At 31.0% G+C, this 24,322-nt stretch overlaps 1 protein-coding gene across 1 annotated transcript in view; it reads right to left on the bottom strand.

The window, feature by feature from the left end:
* LOC101891188 (uncharacterized) overlaps nucleotides 1-14,907 on the bottom strand; it is a 332,789-nt gene extending 317,882 nt beyond the window's left edge. Inside the window, exons 1-2 of the mRNA XM_059132139.1 lie at nucleotides 14,499-14,907; nucleotides 9,879-10,881 (exon numbers count right to left, since the gene is read on the bottom strand). The gene's annotated coding sequence lies outside the window, so the exon portion shown is untranslated. The remainder of the gene's footprint in view (nucleotides 1-9,878; nucleotides 10,882-14,498) is intronic.
* Between the last annotated feature and the right edge of the window lie 9,415 nt (nucleotides 14,908-24,322).

Raw genomic sequence — 24,322 nt, 5'->3', positions numbered from 1 at the left:
CACAAACACACACACTCGCTCGAATACACAAAACATTTACTTTTACTTTTTTTTCTTAACATTTAACAAACAAAAAAAAAGGTTTTTGGGGAAAAAATTGTCATTTGTGTATAGCTGACTATGATTCGAATCGAAAAAAATTCCAAACTTCAAAGTTATTCAAGGTTACCAAAATTTTTTTCAATTCGGAAATAACGTCATGCGGTTTTTTTTTTCAATACAAAATCGAATTGGCAGAAAATTGCTGAATTGTATTGTAATTTTTATTATTTTCTTTTCATTTTCTCCCGCCAAACAACCGTTAAACGCCTTTAAATAAATCTGCTACTTAATTCGAACAGTTGCGTTGAACCTTTGAAAATAGACTAAAATTAATGATTAATTAGTGTGCCAAGTTTTCAATAGGTTTTTGATTAGTAATAACAATAAAAAATACAATAGCAACAACAACAACAACACCAAGCTTTTGACAGATGTTGATATGCTGTTTTGCAAATCGATTGTAAATATAGACCAAAAAACCACAATATGTTATTGAAAATTTGATTCTAATACAAAATAATCAAAATGGAATTAAAAAATAAAAAAGAAACATTAAAAGAATTAGTATTTATAGAAAAAAAACAAGAAAAAACAAAATAGAAATCAAAATATTACAATGTGGTTAACACATCAAAGTCATGGGTATTGAGGCGACGAGCTAGGGTGAAATGAAATAGCATCAATATTTCAATTATATTGATTCCAATTACAGATTTCATTTGTTCGGAAACCTTTGGTGAAATTTGTTAAGGAACAAATTTCTCTTTGGCACCAGGACGCTACAATGAAGTTTTGGGGGAAATTTTGGAACAAAATCGAAGAAGTCCTATTTTTGACCCCAAAAATAATGAACTTTTTGTATATCCCCATTTTTGTGGATTTTTCTTTGCTAAATATCACATTTAGAGATTTCTTATGTTCGGTGACCCATAATGAAATTTGCTGGAGAATAATTCTTTCATTGGCATAATGTTTCAAAAATTATGTCTTCATCGATATTTTGGTCCGAAATTGAAATGACCCAAAAAGTAACGTTCACCAAAATTGGATAAGGATTTTCCTTGACATAACAACAGATTTCTCATATTCAGTGACAATTACAGATTTCTTTTGTTCGGAGACTTATGGTAAAATTTGATGAGGAATAATTTTTCCTTTGACGCCATGGCGCTACAATGAAGATTTGTGGGAAATTTTGAACCAAAAATTAAAAAAGTCATATTTTTCACCCAAAAAAATAATGAATTTTGTGTATATCCCCATTTTTGCAGATTTTTGCTTGGTATATATTACATCTACAGATTTCTGGTGTTCAGTGACCTATAATGAAATTTGCCGGAGAATAATTCTTTCATTGGCACAATGTTCCTAAAATAAAGTCTTCATCAATATTTTGACCCAAAATTGAAATGACCCAAAAATAAACGTTTTGTTTATATACCCAAATTTTATAAGGATTTTCCCTGCTATATATCATAGTTACAGATTTCTTATATACAGTTACATATACTAAAATTTGATGGAGAATATTTCTTTCATTAATATCAAGCAGCTAAAATCAAGTTTTGTGGGAAAATTGGCCTAAAATCGAAAATGACCAAAAATAATACCAAATTCAAACTACTTTTTATATAAGCAAATTGAAAGTGGTATTTTACCTATTTATATAATTTTGACAACTTTTTCGTGTTCTGAAACTCACAGTAGAATTTTATAAGGAATATTCATTTCCTTGACCTCAAGTTGCTAAATTGATGTTTTTTGGGGAAAAATCTGACCTAGAATCGAAAAAAGACCAAAAATACTACCAAATTTAACGACTTTTTTATGTAAGCAAATTGAAAGAGTTTTTTTTTTCTTATTTATATTATTTATACGGTTTTCTCGGGTTTGGGAACTTACTGTAGAATTTGACAAAAAAGATTTCTTTATTCACATCAAGTTGCTAGAATGAAGTTTTGCGGGAAAAAACTGACTAAAAATAGAATGAGTCCTAAAATACTACCAATTTTTGCCACTAATTTACATAAGCAAATTGCAAGAGGTATTTTACATAACTATATATACTCTACGGCTTTCTCGTGTTCCGGAACATACAGTAAAATTTGATGGAGTACATTTCTTTCCCTGACATCAAATAGCTAAAATGAAGTTCTGTGGAAAAAACTGACCCAAAATCGAAAAATGCCAAAAATCTCCCAATTTTTTTACCTGTTTTTATATATACAAATTAAAAGAGTTTTTTTTACATAATTCTATCATTTCAACGGTTTTCCGTGTTCAGTGACCTATAATAAAATATGATGGAGAATGATTCTTTCATTGGCTTAATGCTTCTAAAATGAAGTCTTCATTGATAATTTGACCCAAAAGTGGAATGACCTTAAAATTGACATTTTGTTTATATACACATATTGGATAAGAATTTTCCCTGATATATATCAAACTTAGAGATTTCTTATGTTTGGCAACTAATGGTAAAATTTGATGAACAATATTCCTTACCTTGACCTCAAGTTGCAAAAATGAATGTTTTGTGGGAAAAACTGACTTAAAATCGAAAATGACCAAAAATACTACCAAATTCTATATAAGCAAATTGAAAGTGGTATTTTATCTATTTATATAATTTTGACATCTTTTTCGTGTTCTGAAACTCACAGTAGAATTTTATAAGGAATATTCATTTCCTTGACCTCAAGTTGCTAAAATTATGTTTTGTGGAAAAAAATGGACCAAATTTAAAAAACTACCAAAAATAACACAAATGATGAATACCTCACTTATATATCCAACTTGGTGTAGATATTTTACTTATTTACACCATTTCTACAAATTTTTCATGCTCTATGACTAATAGTTGAATTTGATAAAGAATATTCCTTTCCTTGACATCAAGTTGCTAAAATAAAGTTTTTTGGGTAAAACTAACCTAAAATCGAAAAAGGCCAAAAATCTCCCAATTTGTTACGACTTTTTATATATAGACAAATTAAAATAGGTTTTTTACATAATTATATCATTTCTATGGTTTCCTCTTGTTCAGCGATCTATAGTAAAATTTGATGGAGAATAATTCATTCATTGGCATAATGTTTCAAAAATGATGCCTTCATTGATATTTTGGCCCAAAATTGAAATGACCCAAAAAGTAACGTTTACTTTATATACCAAAATTGGATAAGGATTTTCATTGACATAACTACAGATTTCTCATATTCAGTGACAGTAACAAATTTCATTTGTTCCGAGACTTACAGTAAATTTTGATGAGGAATAATTTTTCCCTTGGCACCATGTCGCTACAATGAAGTTTTGTGGGAAAATTTGGGCCAAAATCAAAAAAGTCGTATTTTTTACCCAAAAAAATCATTTTTTTGTATATCCCCATTTTGGTGGATTTTTCTTTGCTATATATCACATTTAGAGATTTCTTGCGTTCAGAGACCTATTATGAAATTTGCTGGAGAATAATTCTTTCATTGGCATAATGTTTCAAAAATGATGTCTTTATCGATATTTTGGTCCGAAATTAAAAAGACCCAAAAAGTAACGTTCAGCAAAATTGGATAAGGATTTTCCTTGACATAGCTACAGATTTCCTATATTCAGTGACAATTACAGATTTCATTTGTTCGGAGACTTATGGTAAAATTTGATGAGGAATAATTTTTCCTTTGACACCATGGCGCTACAATGAAGATTTGTGGGAAATTTTGAACCAAAATATTAAAAAAGTCATATTTTGACCCAAAAAATAATGAATTTTTTGTATATCCCCATTTTTGTGGAGTTTTCTTTGCTAAATATCACATTTAGAGATTTCTTGCGCTCGGTGACCTATTATGAAATTTGCCGGAGAATAATACTTTCATTGGCATAATGTTTCAAAAATGATGTCTTCATCGATATTTTGGCCCAAAATTAAAATTACCCAAAAAGTAACGTTTAGTTTATATACCAAAAATGGATAAGGATTTTCCTTGACATAACTACAGATTTCTTATATTCGGTGACAGTTACAGATTTCATTTGTTCGGAGACTTATGGTAAATTTTGATCAGGAACAATTTTCCTTTTAGCACCATGACGCTACAATGAAGATTTGTGGGAAATTTTGGACCAAAATCGAAGAAGTCCTATTTTTGACCCAAAAAATAATGAGTTTTTTGTATGTCCACATTGTTGTAGATTTTTGTTTGGTATATATCACATTTAGAGATTTCTTGTGTTCGGCGACCTATAATGAAATTTGCTGGAGAATAATTCTTTCATCGGCACCATGTTTCAAAAATGATGTCTTCACCGACATTTTGGTCCAAAATTAAAATGACCCAAAAATAAACGTTTTGTTTATATACCCAAATTTTATAAGGATTTTCCCTGCTATATATCATAGTTACAGATTTCTTATATTGCGTGACTTGTGGTTAAATTTTATGGAGAATATTTCTTCCATTAGCATCAATGGGCTAAAATTCAGTTTTGTGGTAAAAACTCACCTGAAATCGAAAAAGATCAAAATTACTACCAAATATAAGGGGCTTATTTATATAGGCAAATTGGTGGAGGTTTTTTACTTATTTGTGTTATTTCTACTACTTTCCGGTGCTCTACGACTTATAGTAGAATTTTATAAGGAAGATTCCTTTCCTTGACATCAATGAATGAAGAATTGCGGGAATGAAGTTTTGCGGGAAAAAACTGACCTAAAATCGAAAAAGGCCAAAAATCTCCCAATTTTTACGACTTTTTTATATAGACAAATTAAAATAGGGTTTTTACATAGTTATATCATTTCTACGGGGTTTTCGTGTTCTGCGACTTACAATAGGATTCGATAAGGAATATTCCCTTCCTTGACGTCAAGTTGCTAAAATAAAGTTTTGTGGGCAAAACTAACCTAAAATCGAAAAAGCCAAAAATCTCCCAATTTTTACGACTGTTATATAGAGACAAATTAAAATAGATTTTTTACATAATTATATCATTTCTACGATTTCCTCTTGTTCAGCGACCTATAGTAAAATTTGATGGAGAATGATTCTTTCAATGTCTTCATCGACATTTTGGCCCGAAATTGAAATGACCCAAAAAGTAACGTTTACCAAAATTGGATAAGGATTTTCCTTGACATAACTACAGATTTCTTATATTCAGTGACAATTACAGATTTCATTTATTCGGAGACCTATGGTAAAATTTGATGAGGAACAATTTTTCTTTTAGCACCATGACGCTACAATGAAGTTTTGTGGGAAAATTTGGCCCAAAATCAAAAAAGTCATATTTTTGACCCAAAAAATAATGATTTTTTTTTTGTATATTCACATTGTTGTAGATTTTTCTTTGGTATATATTACATCTAGAGATTTCTTGTGTTTGACGATCTATAATGAAATTTGCTGGAGAATAATTCCTTCATTGACATAATGCTTAAAAAATGATGTCTTCATCGATATTTTGGCCCAATATTGAAATGACCCAAAAAGTAACGATTAGTTTATATGCCTAAATTGGATAAAGATTTGCCTTGACACAACTACAGATTTCTTATATTTAGCTACAACTACAGATTTCATTTGTTCGGAGACTTATGGTAAATTTTGATGAGGAACAATTTTCTCTTTGGCACCATGATGCTACAATGAAGTTTTGTGGAAAATTTTGGGCCAAAATCAAAAAAAGTCATATTTTTGACCCAAAAAGTATTTTGTTTATATATACACATTGTTATTGGCATTTAAATGGTATATATCATTAATACAGATTTCTCGTGTTCAGCGACCTATAGTAAAATTTTATGGAGAATAATTATTTCATTGGCACAATGTTTCAAAAATGATGTCTTCACCAAAATTTGGCCCAAAATTAAAATGACCCAAAAAGTAACGTATACCAAAATTGGATAAGGATTTTCCTTGACGTAACTACAGATTTCCTATATTCAGTGACAATTACAGATTTCATTTGTTCGGAGACTTGTGGTGAATTTTGATGAGGAACAATTTTCCCTTTGGCACCATGACGCTACAATGAAGATTTGTGGGAAATTTTGGACCAAAATCGAAGAAGTCCTATTTTTGACCCAAAAAATAATGAGTTTTTTGTATGTCCACATTGTTGTAGATTTTTGTTTGGTATATATTATATCTAGAGATTTATTGTGTTCGGCGACTTATAATTAAATTTGCTGGAGAATAATTCTTTCATTGGCAAAACATTTCAAAAATGTTATCTTCACCGATATTTTGACCCAGAATTGAAATGACCCAAAAAGTAACGTTTAGTTTATATACCAAAATTGGATAAGGATTTTCCTTGACATAACTACAGATTTCTTATATTCAGAGACAATTACAGATTTAATTTGTTCGGAGACCTATGGTAAATTATGATGAGGAACAATTTTTCCTTTGGTGCCAGGACGCTACAATGAAGTTTTGTGAGAAAATTTGGCCCAAAATCAAAAAATTCATTTTTTTGGCCCAAAAAATAATGAGTTTATGTTTTGTATATTCACATTGTTTTAGATTTTTCTTTGGTATATATAACATCTAGAGATTTCTTGTGTTAGGCGATCTATAATGAAATTTGCTGGAGAATAATTCTTTCATTGGCATAGTGTTTCAAAAATAATGTCTTCATCAATATTTTGGCCCGAAATTGAAATGACCCTAATATTGACGTTTTGTTTGCATACACAAGTTGGATAAGAATTTTCTCTGATTTGTATCACATCTACAGATTTCTTAATCTTGGCGACTCATAGTAAAATTTAATGGAGAATGTTACTTTCCTTTACATCAAGTTGCTAAAATGATGTCTTGTGGGAAAAAATGACCCAAATTCTAAAAAGTACCAAAAAACACAGAAAAATGAGTACCTTAGTTATATATATCCAACTGGGTATACATTTTTTCTAATTTACAATTTCTAATTTCTACCGATTTCTCATGCTCTACGACTTATAGTTAAATTCAACGGAGAACATTTCTCCCATTGACATTAGTCACCAAAAATGACGTCTTGTGGGAAAATTTAGCTCAAAACCAAAATAAAAATATGAATTTTCGTCCAAAAGTAATGCCTTACATTTTTATGGTATAGATATTTTAGTATTATATATGACCTACAATTTGTTTTGCTTCGCATCTTATAGAAACATTTTACATAGAGCATTTTTTTCATTCACATACCTATCCTAAAAATGTAGACATGTGGCAGAATTGGACCAAATTTGATGATGTACGACTTTTTTGCCCCAAAAAAATAATGTCCAATTTTATGTGGGCTTTTTGTCAATATTTATCAAGTCTACAGATTTTCTGTGTGAGGAACTCAAAATTAAGTTGGATGCAGAAAATTTCTTCCATTGACAACACCTCCTAAAAATTCAGATTTATGGGAATATTTTGGCCAAAGCCGAAAATATATGCATTATGACTCAAAAGGTAAACCCTGACCAAAATTGCTGTTTAGAAACTGAAAGTTAAATTTGACAGAGGATATTTCTTCCATTAACACCAAACTCTTAACATTAACCAATGACAAAATTTGCCCCAAATTTGATGAAATTGGAATTTTCGTCCAAAAAATAATGGGCAAATTTCTATAGACTTTTTAAGAATATAATTCATGTTTACAGATTTCTTATAATCGGGAACTTATAATAAAACTCAATGGAGAATTTTTTTTAATTGACACTACACCGATAAAAGTGGACACTTGGGGGAAAATTAGACCAAATTTGGTAAAAATACGACTTTCCTGCCTAAAAATAAGTGTGGCCATTTTCGTTAATATATAACTTATCTACAGATTTCTTGTGTTTGGTGACTAATGGTGAAATTTAATTTACAACATTTCTTTCATTGACATTAACCTCCTAAAATGAAATATTATGGCAAAAATCGTCCAAATTGTGATAAATTACGATATTTCGCTCAAAAATAATGCCTAAATTTGGGTGGGTCTTTTTATTGATTAATATAATTTCGGTAGATGTCTTATGTTCGGATATTTCTTTCATTGACACAATCACGCTAAAATAGGCCCTTTGTGGAAAAATGTCACCAACTTTGATTGAGTACCAATTTCTCGCCCAAAAAATAATGTCCAACTTTGCATGGACTTTTTTCTTAATAAATATAAAACCTACAGCCTACGTATGTTCATCGACTTATAGTAAAATTTGGCGTAGTATAATTCCTCCATTGATACCAACTCCATAAAATTAAGTCTTGAGGGGAAATTTGCATCGCTATTCAACAGAGTACGTTTTTTAAGGGGAAAAAATAATGGATTTTTGGATACCCAATTTGGAATGGGATTTTGATTGGTATATATCACATATAGCGATTTTTCACATTCAATGACCCTTAGTGAAATTTGATGCTGAATATGTCTTCCATTGACACCACTTACCTAAGGTGAAGTCCTGTGCGGATTTTCGGCCCAAATTCGAAACACTGAGCTATTATTATCGACATTTTCGCCCAACAATTAATGCCCAGTATTGTGAGGGCTGTGTTATTAATATATATATATTATAAATACAAATTTCTTTTGCTCCGCAACTTATAGTGAAATTTAATGGAGAACATTTCTTCCATGGATACCAACCCCGTAAAATTAAGTCTTGAGGGAAAATTTACATCGTTATTCAATAGAATAGGTTCTTGGCGTAAAAAATAATGTTTTTTTGGATACCCAATTTGATATAGGGTTTTTATTGGTATATATCACATATAGCGATTTTTCGTATTCCCCGACTCATAGTAAAATTTGATGCTGAATATATCTTCCATTGACACCATGCACCTACGATGAAGTTCTGTGCAGATTTTTGGCCCATATTCGAAATACTCAGCTATTATTTACGGCTTTTTCGCCAACAATTAATTCCAAGTATTGTGAGGGCTTTTTTGTGAATATAAACCATACCTACAAATTTATATTTGTCCGCAACTCATAGTGAAATTTGATGGAGAACATTTCTTCCATTGATGCCAACCTCCTAAAATTAAGTCTTGAGGGAAAATTTGCATCGGTATTCAATAGAATAGGTTTTTGGTGCAAAAATAATGGTTTTTAGGATACCCAATTTGAAACGGGATTTTGATTGGATTATATCACATATACCGATTTTTCATATTCCCCGACCCCTAGTGAAATTTGATGCTAAATATATCTTCCATTGACACCACTTACCTAAGGTTAAGTCCTGTGTGGATTTTTGGCCCAAATTCGGAATATTAAGCTATTAATATCGACTTTTTCTCCCAACAATTAATGACCGGTATTGAGAGGGCTGTTTTGTTATTATATATTATACCTACAAATTTCTTTTGTTCCGCAACTTATAGTGAAATTTGATGGAGAATATTTCTTCCATTGATACCAACCCCCTAAAATTAAGATTTGAGTGAAATTTGGCATCGTTATTCAATAGAATAGGTTCTTGGCGCAAAAAATTATGGTTTTTGGAATACCCGATTTGGAATGGACTTTTAGTTGGTATATATCACTTATATCGATTTTTCATATTCCCAGCCCCATAGTGAAATTTTATGCTGAATATATTTTCCATTGACACTATTTCTCTAAAATGAAGTCTTCTCTTAAAATTTGGCCAAAACTCAAAAGGCTAAGCTGCGAGGTAATTGCATTTCTCTTTTCACTTTTTTACTTTGCAAAATTTTAATCCCTCCTTTCACTTCCTATTATCTATTTTTAATTTGAAAAATACTAACACTTGAACTTTCCAAGATTGCAATTTATTTTTTTATAATTACAAATAAAAATAAATTAAAAAATAAAAAACATTTACTTACTTAATTAACATTATCCATTTAAATATAATGTAACAAATATCCTTTCACTCCGTTTCGATGAAATTGAAGACAACAATAAAAAGTGAAATAATCCACAACCACTAGATACTGGGAGAAGGGGTGGCGATGATGATGATAGTGTTTACAATCTGATGATGGAGATAATGACGTTGTTGAGATCAAGGGACACTGGTGTTGATATTTGTCACCACTCTTCCGATGATTGGCCAATGACCTGGACCGACCAAAGTGAAATGATGTTTTTTTTTTATTTCCTTTGGCTCTTGGGCCACTAGAAGACCACTATTTTTGTTTATTGGTATTGTTGTTGTATTTATTTTTTTTTTTTTTATTTGTTGTTGTTGGACTCCCAAAACGTGGTTTGATTATTCCAAAATATCCACCTGTTTTCTTTTTGTATTCCTTTAATACTCCTCAATGTTTTGAATGAATAAAGGGAATGCAAAGAGAGTGGTTGTTTTTTTTTTTTTTTTGGAAGACTGTGGTAGATTGTTTGTCTTAAATGGATTTTTTTATGATAGGCAGCTACTGCTGATGATTGGTAGGAGATCAGCGAAGAGAAAGAGAGGGTTGAAAATGCTGTAATGATGACTGCCTTTTAATGAGGGGCTCCTTGGCCTCTAAGGCGTATGTTGTTGTTGTTGATTTTTTTAATGATTATTGTTGCTTTTTTTGTGAACTTGGATTTTTTTATGGCCACATAGAAAAACAACGATTTAGCACCTTATTTTCCAATGAATTCATGGAAATATGTATTTTATCTTTATGGGCATTTAACCCCTGGTTTTCACTCTTTTTTGTAGAATTTTGTAATTTTACTTATTTTTTATTCTTATTTTGTTTTATAGGCAATTCTTTCTTAATTTTATTCACTACACTTATTTGCTCTTTGTAATTCTTGATTCTTTAATTTTTATTTTTTTTTCTAAATTTTTTCAATTTTTTATTTTGTTTTTGTATTTTTTGTTTTACATTTTGTGACCTATGAACCAGAAAGAAAAATAATTTGTATTAAAAAAAAATATTTTTATGAAATGAAGCAATGCAAACAATTTCCAGTAACCCATTATAACTTGAGAGTAAATTAAAAAAAAAATAGAAATTAAAAAAAATAAAAATTAAAAAAAATAAAACTTAAAAAAATAAAAATTGAAAAATAAACAAAAAGCAAACTTCTTTAACTTTGAATGGAGCATTGAAGGCTTTTGGTTCCTAACTCTGATATTAAAAGTCGCGGAATGCTTATTTTTGAAAGAAATATTCCTTGATGCCATAGGACTCTTATTGCCAAAAATCACCCCTCTAGCCCCTCTGGTTGCCGAACTATCGACATTTGGATTAAAACCACCCGTTTTACTACTACTTTTAATTAGGGCCAAATTTTACCACCAAGACTTCACTTTAGGCAGATGGCATCAATGGAAAAAATATTCGTCATCAAATTTCACTACAAGTTTAAGTTTCCATTAACCCATTATGTTTTTTTTTTTTTTAAATTCTGTCAAGTAATTTAAAAAAATAAAACTTTAAAAATAAACAAAAAGCAAACTTCTCTAATTTTGAACGGAGCATTGAGGGCTTTTGCTTCCTAACTCTGATATTAGGACACGTGAAGTACCTATTTTTGGAGGGAATATTCCTTGGTGCCATAGGACTCCTATTGTCAAAAATCACCTCTCTAACCCCTCTGGGTGGCGAGCTATTGACATGTGAATTATAACCATCCGTTTTACTACCTCATTGAATAAGAGCCGCTTTTCACCATCAAAACTTCACTTTAGGCAGGTGGTATCAATGGAAAAAATATTCGTCATCAAATTTCACTACAAGTTTAAGTTTCCATTAACCCATTATGTTTTTTTTTTTTTTTAAATTCTGACAAGTAATTAAAAAAAAAAAATAAATAAAAATCTAAAAATAAACTAAAAGCAAACTTCTCTAATTTTGAATGGAGCGCTGAGGTCTATTGCTTCATAACTTTGATATTAAAACTCGTGGAATGCTTATTTTTAGAAGGAATATTCCTTGGTTCTAGGGGACTCTCATTGCCAAAAATCACCCCTCTAGCCCCTCTGATTACCGAACTATCGTCATGTGAATTATAACCTACCGTTTTTCTACTTCTTTGAATGAAGGCCAAATTTTACCACCAGCATTTCACTTTAGGCAGATGGTATCAATGAAAGAAATATTCGTCATCAAATTTTACTATAGGTCACCAACCAAAAGATATATATACTAAGAGAAACCCCATATTAAATTGGGTATATTTTTTATGTTTTTTGGAATAAAATATTTATAGATTTTTTTCTTTGGAGTGTCAATAACCCAGATAGTATACAGAGCGGAGGGTCAATTTTCATAAAAAAAAAGTCCTTAGTATCGAAGGACTTGTGAAGCAAAAATTCATCCCTTTTACCCCTCTGGTTACCAAGCTATCGGCATGTGAAATATTGCCATTCGTTTTGGTACCTTTTTAATTCAGGGCCGATTTTTTCCACCAAAATTTCATCTTAGGCGGAGGATGTTAAGGGAAGAAATATTCTACATCAAATTCCAGTATAAGTCACCAAACAAAAGAAATCTGTAGCTATAATATATACCAACTGAATACCTATATTAATTTTGGTTTATAATTTATTAATTTTTGGGAATGAACTATTTCCACAATTATTTTGGAGTGAAAATTTTGTTGCATCACAGTCACATATTATAAAGAGTGGAGGGTGAATTTTCATAAAAAAATAGTGCTTAGTATCGAAGGGCTTGTGACACAAAAATTTGTCCCTCTAACCCCTCTGGTTTCCGAACTATCGGCACATAAAATATTGCCACCCGTTTTTTAATTCAGGGCCGATTTTTTCCATCAAAATTTTAATGATTTTATTTTCTGAAAATTTCCAAATGGTGGAGGGTATTCAAAGTTCGGCTCGGCCAAACTTACTGCTTTTAAACTTGTTTTAATTCCGATTTCCCAGAAAATTTTCATAAATGGTTTTGGAATATGTTTTAGAAAATTTAGAGATAATTTAGATTTTTCCTAAAATTATAACCCTATATGGCACCTCCTTTTCAATTCAAGCCACCATGTGGGTTAATGGAAGTTGTTTGCATCCTGATTTTTAGTTTGAATATGTCCAGAAAATTATCCAGGTTGCAAAGTTATTTCAATTTAAAATTAAAAAAACACTTGTAATTTTTCGATTTAAAAACAATATTTTTCAATTTTTTTTTCTTTTTTTGTTTGTGAACTTTGTAAAATAAATCCAAATGTAATTTTTTAGATTTAAAAAAAATTATTTTTGAAATTTTTGGTAATTTTTCTTTATTTTTCCACTATTTTTTAGTCATTTTATCTTTCAAAATTTTGAAAAAAAAAACCACTTGTAATGTTTCGATTAAAAAATGTATATTTAAATTTTTTGGTATTTTTTCTTTATTTATTTTTTTCTTTGTTTCAAAATGTTGAAAAATAAATCCACATGTAATTTTTTAGATTTAAAAAATTTATTTTTGAAATTTTTTTTTTTGTTTATTTTTATCCACTATTTTTTTTTATTTTATTTTTCAAAATTTTGAAAAAAAATCCACTTGTAATGTTTCGATTTAAAAAATTATTTTTCAAATTTTTGTTAATTTTTCTGTTGTTTCAAAATTATGAAAAATTAATCCACACGTAATTTTTTCAATTTAAAAAAATAAATGTTTCAAATTTTTTGTAATTTTTTTCAAAATTTTGAAAAAACCCACTTGTAATTTTTTCGACTTTTAAAAATAATATTTTTGAAATTTTTGATAATTTTTCTTTATTTTTTCCATAATTTTTTAGTTATTCTATTTTTCAAAATTTTGAAGAAAACCCACTTTTAATTTTTTCGATGTAAAAAAATATTTTTACATTTTTTTTAGATTAAACAAAAAATTATTTTGAATTTTTGGTAATTTTTCTATATTTTTTTCTACTATTTTTTAGTTATTTTATTTTTCAAAATCCAAATGTGAATTTATGATTTAAAAAAATGTCTTTTCAATTTTTTCTTTATTTTTTTACCATTTTTAGTTATTTTATTTTTTTTTAAATTATTTTATAAATAATTTTAATTTTAATTTTTTTAATATTTTAATCTTTTGTTACACTGTTTTAATTTCAGTTTTCATTTTATCAACTTGTAATTTTTTCAGTTATTTTAATTTCGTTTTTTTTATTTTTTTTTTTTTTTTTTTTTTTGAAATAATTTAAACTGTAATATTTTCTTATTTTGTTTTTTGATTTTTTTCAGTTATTTTAATTTTGTATTTTTTATTTTATTTTATTTTTTTTTTTAATAATTTAAACTGTGATATTTTCTTGTTTTATTTTTTTGCTACACTTTTTTAATTACATTTTTTTTTGTTCTTTTTTTTTTTGTTTTAGATTTTTTTTTTTTTTTGTATTTTCTTTTCTCTATTTCTGTTGTTATTTCCCCCCAGTTGCAGAGAAGGAGTTTCTTTACTCCAATCCAATTCCAGAACACCACTACACACACTCTTGCCTCAGATTTATTCTCATTAACTGAGTTTTCTTCTTGTTAACTTCATTCTTCATTCCTCTTGCCATACCTATATTATTACCAATTTTTTTCTTGCTTCTTTCTTTGTGGTATTGCTTTTGTGTGATTCTATCTTTTTACTGGCTTTTTTACTTTTCTTTTACTATTTTTTTATTTTTTTCTTCTTCTTTTTTATTTCCACTGACTTGTTACTTTCTTAAGATGAAGGAGGCGAACAAAAAAAAAGACAAAACACAGAACACTTTATTGAAATTCAAACTCGCGTCTTGTAAATCATTTACAAAAAAAAAATGCGACGGCATATAAAACTCCGCATACGAGAGAATTTGCACCTTTTCATCTTAAAACGTTCAAAGTAACTGAGCTGAACCCAAAATTGTGGCCAATACCCGTTTTGAGTCCGGCAAAACACAACAACCAGTCCACAAAGCAAAACCCACAACCAACTCACAATTCCAATTCCAACCATTGGGGAGTCCACAACAATTGATCACCATCAAACCTTGCAACATGTTCGAACATATGCTTTGCAGCACAGCCAAAGAAACAAACAAAACACAAATATGGCTTGATCTCCCACTTGGCTGGCTCTCTGAGATGGCCAAGTCTATATTCTCTCTCTCTCTCTCTATTGAATCAATTGTTTTTTTTTTCTTTTCTTTCAGAAACAAGTATCTTAACCTAAACCAGGAGGCGAACGAAGTTATAAATCTTACAGATACAACAAGTCAACGGGTACAATGATTCCACACCGAAACAATGAATGGTATGGGAATAGCTTGTTATTGTTGTGCATGGCTCAAAGAAGCAAAAGAAAAAAACAAAAACAACAATACGAAAAAAAACAAAACTGGTTAAAATTCTGTTGGCTTTATTTTATTTATTTTTTTTGTGGTATCTTCAATTTTGTCTGGTATTTTAACAAGCCTGTATTGTTTTCATTCCTTGCTCTGCATTCATCCCCCCGTTTTTTGGTTGGTGGGGATAGGAGGGGGGCCTTATCAAGAATAACAATAAGGCGGAATTTTAAAGCCCCGCAATTTTTTACATTTTTTTAAGAATCTATGGACTTGGAAAGAAAAATTACCGAAAATTTAAAAAAATACATTTTTTAAATCGAAAAAATTGCAAGAGGGGTTTTTTTAAAAAAATTTGAAAAATAAAATAACTAAAAAATAGTGGAAAAATATAAAGAAAAATTACCAAAAATTTTTTTTTTAAATCTAAGAAATTACATTTGTATTTATTTTTCAAATATGGGTGGGATATATCGATTCATACCTTCTGTTACCTCCCCATAAATGGTCAAAATTTTGAATATTCGTGAAGCTCACAAAACACGAAATTAACATCCGATTCCATTCAGACTTGGTACATCTCAATACTTCCATCAACACAAGATCTCTTGCAAATATGGTACAGATCGGACTATTTCTTCTGGTACCTCCGCCAGTAATAACCAAACGATTATAAAATCCGAAATAAGAGTCCGGTTCTCTACAAATTACATATATCAGAATATTTTTATTAACCCAAGCGGTGTGTCAGCACCTCAAGAGTACATAAAAGGCTTTTTTGACTAGCGTAAGTAAAAACAAGTAAAAAAGCTGTATATACGAAGACGTGGACCTGCACAGATAATTTTCTGTCATAGGCTGTAGTATTCATTACGCATTTCAAATACCAAATTTGAAAAAATTCCGGTGTATAAATTCGCTAAAATCATAAAAATACCGAATATCGGGAGGTACCATTATATGGGGGCTATACGATGACGTGGACCTTCACAGACTCCTGTCATAGACTGTAGTATACATTACGAACTTCAAAGACAAAATTTGAAATAATTCCGGCTAAAAATGTCGCTGAAATCATCAAAATGCCGAATATAAGGAGGTACCGTTATATGGGGGCTATGCGAAGACCTGGACCTGCACAGACAATTTTCTGTCATAGGCTGTAGTACCTATTACGAATTTCAAATACCAAATTTAAAACAATTCCGGTGAAAAATGTCGCTAAAATCATTAAAATACCGACTATCGGGAGGTACCGTCATATGGGGGCTATACGAAGACGTGGACCTAGATGGCTCATTTTCTGTCTTAGGATGTAGTATCTGTTACGAACTTTAAATGCCAAAAAAATGTCGCAAAAATCATCGAAATGCAGAATATCGGGAGGTACCGTTATTTAGGGGCTATACGAAGACGTGAACCTGCACAGACAATTTCTTGTCATAGGCTGTAGTATCCATTACGCATTTCAAATACCAAATTTGAAACAATTCCGGTGAATAAATTCTCTAAAATCATAAAAATACCGAATATCGGGAGGTACCGTTATATGGGTGCTATACGAAGACGTGGACCTCCATGGCCCATTATTTGTCTTGTGATGTAATATCTAGTACGAACTTCAAATACCAAATTTTAAACAATTCCGGTGAAAAATGTCGCTAAAATCATTAAAATACCGAATTTCGGGAGGTACCGTTATATGAGGGCTATACCAAAACGTGGACCTACATGGTCCATTTTCAATACCAAAAGTCCTGCAGACATAAAATACATTTGAGTAAAATTTTGTCAACCTACTTCATTTCGTTCGGAAACTAGAGTGATTTCCACAGACGGCCAGATGGACGAACAGACAGACAGACGGACATCGCTAAATCGACATAGAATTTTATGCTGATCAAGAATATATATATACTTTGTGGGGCCTTAAATATAAATTTTATATACCCTCCATACTACGGTGGAGGGTATAAAAAAACTTGTTCATAGAGCAAACAGATATAAATAAAGGGCCAAAGTCGATCTAAGTCAACCTTTCTTTGTGCTTCAGCCAATCATAAAAGCCTTTTAAGTACTCTCTTTAAATGTGAATTTTTCTTCCGGATTTATTTAAGACACCATATTTTCGTTTCATCCAGATACTTAAGGTGGGAATACATAAAGCGCTTATTTAGCTGGCTTAAGTCTTGGGAAATGAACAAAGGAGCCTAGGGCCAAAATCGAACTAAGTCAACCTAAAATTCCTTTGTTCCCAGCCAGCCGATGACATAGGCCAGCCAAATAAGCATTTTATATATTCCCACCTTTAGCTTCAGACCCAAGATTGTGGATTTTTATAATTAACACTTACTGTGAGGTCTTCTTCCTAATTCCTTAATAAAACTTACCTTTCGATTTATTTTTGAGCCATTAAATTAAGAAATGCTCCCATGTTTCCTAGCCACTGTTCAATACTCGATCTCCAGCCAAAATTTAGAATTAAAATAATGATTGTGGCTTTGAATTGTTGCTCCTCTCTCACCCACTCCATCATTTAATGAACTGTGGAGATACACGCACACATCCAGACAGACGACCAGCCAGCCAGCCAAGCAGCGTTCTATGAGGCACACTTAAGATCCCCCTGAAATTAAAAAAAAAAACAAAATCGAGCAATTGTGTGCTGCGCATGCCCAACGTGTTACTGTTTTTTTTTTTTTTTTTTTTTGTATTGAAGATTTATAACTTTAACCCGATTCGAAATTCTAAACTTTGGTTGCATGTGTGTGGAGATTTTGTTGTTTTTGTTGTGTTTTACTTTTGTAGGCATGACTGACATTTAAATTTGGTTCCCCGAAGATAATTCCAATAAGAAAAAAACTCACATTTATTACTCACGGTTCATTGAAAAAGTAGGCAGGCAGGCAGGCGGGACAGCCTGGCCGACAGACAGCTGTAAATGCCATTACAAGAACTTGCAGTGGCCTTTTTGGAATAACTGTCAATAAAAGGGCTGCGTTTTTTTTATTTTTTATTAATAAAGTAATCGTGATGAGCAATTATTATTTGAAAAAAAAAAAGATCTGTGCAGGTCCATGTCTTCATATAGCCCCCATGTAACGGTACCTCCCGATATTCGGTATTTTGGTGATTTTAGCGACATTATTCACCAGAATTGTTTCAAATGTCATATTTGAAGTTCGAAATGGATACTCCAGCTTATGGCAGAAAATTATCTATGCTGGCCCAGGTCTTCGTATAGCTCCCATATAACTGTACCTCCTGATATTCAATATTTTGATGATTTTAGCGACATTATTCACGGGAATTGTTTCAAATTTCGTATTTGAAGTTCGTATTGAATACTACAGCCTATGACGGAAAATTGTTTGTGGAAGTCCACGTCTTCGTATAGCCACCATATAAAGGTACCTCCCGATATTCCGTATTTTGGGACTTTAAGCGACATTATTCACCGGAATTGCTTCAAATTTGTTAGTTAAACTTCGTAATGGATACTACAGTCTACGACAGAAAATTGCGCATGCAGGTCCACATCTTCGTATAGCCCCCATATAACGGAACCTCCCAATATTCGGTGTTTTGATGATTTTAGCGACATTATTCACCGGAATTGTTTCAAATTTGGTATTTGAAGTTCGTAATGGATGCTATAGCCTATGACAGAAAATAGTTTTTGCAAGTCCACATCTTCGCATAGCCCTCATATAACGGTACCTCCCCATATTCGGTATTTTGGGAATTTAAGCGACATTATTCATCGGAATTGTTTCAAATTTGTTAGTTAAACTTCGTAATGGATACTACAGCCTATGACAGAAAATTGTCCGTGCAGGTCCAAGCCTTCGTATAGCCCCCATATAACTGTACCTCCTGATATTCGATATTTTGATGATTTTAGCGACATCATGTACCGGAATTGTTTGAAATTTGGTATTTGAGATTCGTAATGGATACTACAGTCTATGACAAAAAATTGCGCATGCAGGTCCACATCTTCGTATAGCCACCATATAATCGTACCTCCCGATATTCGGTATTTTGTTGATTTTAGCGACATTTTTCACCTGAATTATCCACGCCTATAGCTAGGATTTTAAAAAATTTTTTTTTTCGATTTTAGCTGTAGGCGTGGATTTTTAAAAATATTTTTTTCGAGTTTAGCTATGGCCGTGGATTTTTTAAAAATATTTTTTTCAAGTTTAGCTATAGGCGTGGATTTTTTAAAAATATTTTTTTTGAGTTTAGCTATAGGCGTGGATTTTTTAAAAATATTTTTTTTTGAGTTTAGCTATAGGCGTGGATTTTTAAAAATATTTTTTTCGAGTTTAGCTATAGGCGTGGATTTTTAAAAATATTTTTTTCGAGTTTAGCTATAGGCGTGGATTTTTAAAAATATTTTTTTCGACTTTAGCTATAGGCGTGGATTTTTTAAAAATATTTTTTTCGACTTTAGCTATAGGCGTGGATTTTTAAAAATATTTTTTTCGAGTTTAGCTATAGGGGTGGATTTTTAAAAATATTTTTTTCGAGTTTAGCTATAGGCGTGGATTTTTAAAAATATTTTTTTCGACTTTAGCTATGGGCGTGGATTTTTTAAAAATATTTTTTTCGACTTTAGCTATAGGCGTGGATTTTTTAAAAATATTTTTTTCGACTTTAGCTATAGGCGTGGATTTTTTAAAAATATTTTTTTCGACTTTAGCTATAGGCGTGGATTTTTTAAAAATATTTTTTTCGACTTTAGCTATAGGCGTGGATTTTTTAAAAATATTTTTTTCGACTTTAGCTATAGGCGTGGATTTTTTAAAAATATTTTTTTCGACTTTAGCTATAGGCGTGGATTTTTTAAAAATATTTTTTTCGACTTTAGCTATAGGCGTGGATTTTTTAAAAATATTTTTTTCGACTTTAGCTATAGGCGTGGATTTTTTAAAAATATTTTTTTCGACTTTAGCTATAGGCGTGGATTTTTTAAAAATATTTTTTTCGACTTTAGCTATAGGCGTGGATTTTTTAAAAATATTTTTTTCGACTTTAGCTATAGGCGTGGATTTTTTAAAAATATTTTTTTCGACTTTAGCTATAGGCGTGGATTTTTTAAAAATATTTTTTTCGACTTTAGCTATAGGCGTGGATTTTTTAAAAATATTTTTTTCGACTTTAGCTATAGGCGTGGATTTTTTAAAAATATTTTTTTCGACTTTAGCTATAGGCGTGGATTTTTTAAAAATATTTTTTTCGACTTTAGCTATAGGCGTGGATTTTTTAAAAATATTTTTTTCGACTTTAGCTATAGGCGTGGATTTTTAAAAATATTTTTTTCGAGTTTAGCTATAGGCGTGGATTTTTAAAAATATTTTTTTCGAGTTTAGCTATAGGCGTGGATTTTTAAAAATATTTTTTTCGAGTTTAGCTATAGGCGTGGATTTTTAAAAATATTTTTTTCGACTTTAGCTATGGGCGTGGATTTTTTAAAAATATTTTTTTCGACTTTAGCTATAGGCGTGGATTTTTTAAAAATATTTTTTCGACTTTAGCTATAGGCGTGGATTTTTTAAAAATATTTTTTTCGACTTTAGCTATAGGCGTGGATTTTTTAAAAATATTTTTTTCGACTTTAGCTATAGGAGTGGATTTTTTAAAAATATTTTTTTCGACTTTAGCTATAGGCGTGGATTTTTTAAAAATATTTTTTTCGACTTTAGCTATAGGCGTGGATTTTTTAAAAATATTTTTTTCGACTTTAGCTATAGGCGTGGATTTTTTAAAAATATTTTTTTCGACTTTAGCTATAGGCGTGGATTTTTTAAAAATATTTTTTTCGACTTTAGCTATAGGCGTGGATTTTTTAAAAATATTTTTTTCGACTTTAGCTATAGGCGTGGATTTTTTAAAAATATTTTTTTCGACTTTAGCTATAGGCGTGGATTTTTTAAAAATATTTTTTTCGACTTTAGCTATAGGCGTGGATTTTTTAAAAATATTTTTTTCGACTTTAGCTATAGGCGTGGATTTTTTAAAAATATTTTTTTCGACTTTAGCTATAGGCGTGGATTTTTTAAAAATATTTTTTTCGACTTTAGCTATAGGCGTGGATTTTTTAAAAATATTTTTTTCGACTTTAGCTATAGGCGTGGATTTTTTAAAAATATTTTTTTCGACTTTAGCTATAGGCGTGGATTTTTTAAAAATATTTTTTTCGACTTTAGCTATAGGCGTGGATTTTTTAAAAATATTTTTTTCGACTTTAGCTATAGGCGTGGATTTTTTAAAAATATTTTTTTCGACTTTAGCTATAGGCGTGGATTTTTTAAAAATATTTTTTTCGACTTTAGCTATAGGCGTGGATTTTTTAAAAATATTTTTTTCGACTTTAGCTATAGGCGTGGATTTTTTAAAAATATTTTTTTCGACTTTAGCTATAGGCGTGGATTTTTTAAAAATATTTTTTTCGACTTTAGCTATAGGCGTGGATTTTTTAAAAATATTTTTTTCGACTTTAGCTATAGGCGTGGATTTTTTAAAAATATTTTTTTCGACTTTAGCTATAGGCGTGGATTTTTTAAAAATATTTTTTTCGACTTTAGCTATAGGCGTGGATTTTTTAAAAATATTTTTTTCGACTTTAGCTATAGGCGTGGATTTTTTAAAAATATTTTTTTCGACTTTAGCTATAGGCGTGGATTTTTTAAAAATATTTTTTTCGACTTTATAAAAATATTTTTTTCGAGTTTAGCTATAGGCGTGGATTTTTTAAAAATATTTTTTTCGAGTTTAGCTATAGGCGTGGATTTTTTAAAAATATTTTTTTCGAGTTTAGCTATAGGCGTGGATTTTTTAAAAATATTTTTTTCGAGTTTAGCTATAGGCGTGGATTTTTTAAAAATATTTTTTTCGAGTTTAGCTATAGGCGTGGATTTTTTAAAAATATTTTTTTCGAGTTTAGCTATAGGCGTGGATTTTTTAAAAATATTTTTTTCAAGTTTAAGAGAGAGAAGCTTAAGTCTGTCCACCCTACCAGTGATCACTGGTGAACTTAAACCTCTCTTACTCCTAATAATCCCCATGAACCGTCCACATCCACCACTTACCCTATCCTTTAAATTTTAACGAAATTTATCTGTAAAATAGGAATAGAGTCCAATCTCCCTCTTCGATTGTCAATTTTATTCTGGACCCTGCTCGAAGGATCAGTGCTTTTAATATTGAGAATAGAGAAGTCCAATCTCCTTCTTCGATTGTCAACTCTATTCTCTATCCGGCTCGAAGGACCAATGTAAAGTGAGAAAAGAAACACGTTCGAATGATTTGGCTGTTCATTCAATTCTAAGGATCAAATGTAGAAAATGACGAGAAAGAAAGAAATCAATTCTCGATCCGGCTTGAAGGATCAATGTAACTGAGAATAGAATCCAATCTCCCTCTTCGATTGTCAAATCTATTCTCTATTCGGCTCGACTGGCTCGAATATTTAGTGAGAAAGGAAAACCAAACGAATGGTTAGGCTGTAGCTTCAATTCTCGATCCGCCTCGAAGCATCAAATGTAGAAAATGAAAAAAGAAAGAACAATCTTAATCCTTGGATGTTTTTTCAATTCCCGATCCGGCTCGAAGTACCAATGTGAAGGAGAATGGAATCCAATCTCCCTCTTCGATTGTCAACTCTATTCTCCATTCGGCTCGACTGGAGCAATGTAAAGTGAGAAAAGAAACACGACCGAATGATTTGGCTATTGATTCAATTCTCGATCCGGCTCGAAGCATCAAATGTAAAAATGAGAATATAAAAAACAACCCTCTTTCTTGGATGTAGTGTCAATTCTCGATCCGGCTCAAAGGACCAATGTAACTGAGAATAGAATCCAATCTCCCTCTTCGATTGTCAACTCTATTCTATATTCGGTTCGACTGCAGCAATATTCAGTGAGAAAGGAAATCCAACCGAATGGTTAGGCTGTAGATTCATTTCTCGATCTGGCTCGAAGGACCAATGTGAAGGGGAATAGAGTCCAATCCCCTCTTCTATTGTCAACTCAATTATCTATCCGGCTCGAAGGACCAATGTAAAGTGAGAAAAGAAACACGACCGAATGATTTGGCTGTTGATTCAATTCTCGATCCCGCTCTAAGGATCAAATGTAGAAAATGAGAAAAAAAATAACCTTCCTTAGATGTAGTGTCAATTCTCGATCCGGCATGAAGGATCAATGTAACTGAAAATGGAATCCAATCTCCCTCTTCGATTGTCAACTCTATTCTCTATTCGGCTCGACTGGAGCAATATTTAGTGAGAAAGGAAAACCAACCGTAGATTCAATTCTCGATCCGCCTCGAAGGACCAATGTAAAGGAGAATAGAGTCCAATCTCCCGCTTCGCTTGGGTGTAGATTCAATTCTAGTTTTTATTTAAAAATATGTTCCTCAAAGTACTACTGAAACTAATCTAACTTAACCGAATCGCAGACACACAATTATTCTTATCTATTCAAATATTGAATGGAGAACCTTGCAGGGCTGCTTGTCATTTCATTCAAGTGGTCTTGTGCATCTACTGATTAGTTTCCAATCTTTAAAGCTGCTTGTCTGAGGCTGATGGTATCAGGGTTGTGACTACATCCTAGAGAAAATGGCTGGGTTAACCGGAGTCCGAAAGGGAAAGCCAGAGAAAAAAATCTCTTATTTATCTCCACCTTAAGAGCCATAAACATTGGTTTTGAATTATCTGGCTACCTTAAAAAATTATTCAAAATAAACAAATCGGAAAAAATACAAGTGACACTCGGTTACCCTTCCGTGATGGAAATCTCCATGGGAATTTTTTCGGGAGAAAAAAAAGACGCCTCTAAAAAACCAAGTCCATCCGGTAAGTTTACTCCAGTTCTTTGGGAGAAAATTACCCTGCCACAACGAACGACATTGTAATGATCCATTGTTTCAGATGATGGCACAACAATTTCTTCGCCTTCAGCGCTGCATTATTTGCAAAGACAAGATGCCGGGGAAAAAAAGACTTGCAGCCTTCTATGGAAAATTAATTAACATAAGAAGACAATGGCATGTCGGGGGTTTT

This window comes from Musca domestica, unplaced genomic scaffold (assembly GCF_030504385.1).
Source record: "Musca domestica strain aabys unplaced genomic scaffold, Musca_domestica.polishedcontigs.V.1.1 110, whole genome shotgun sequence".
Lineage (NCBI taxonomy): Eukaryota > Metazoa > Arthropoda > Insecta > Diptera > Muscidae > Musca > Musca domestica.
This window is presented reverse-complemented; position numbering and strand designations above follow the sequence as displayed.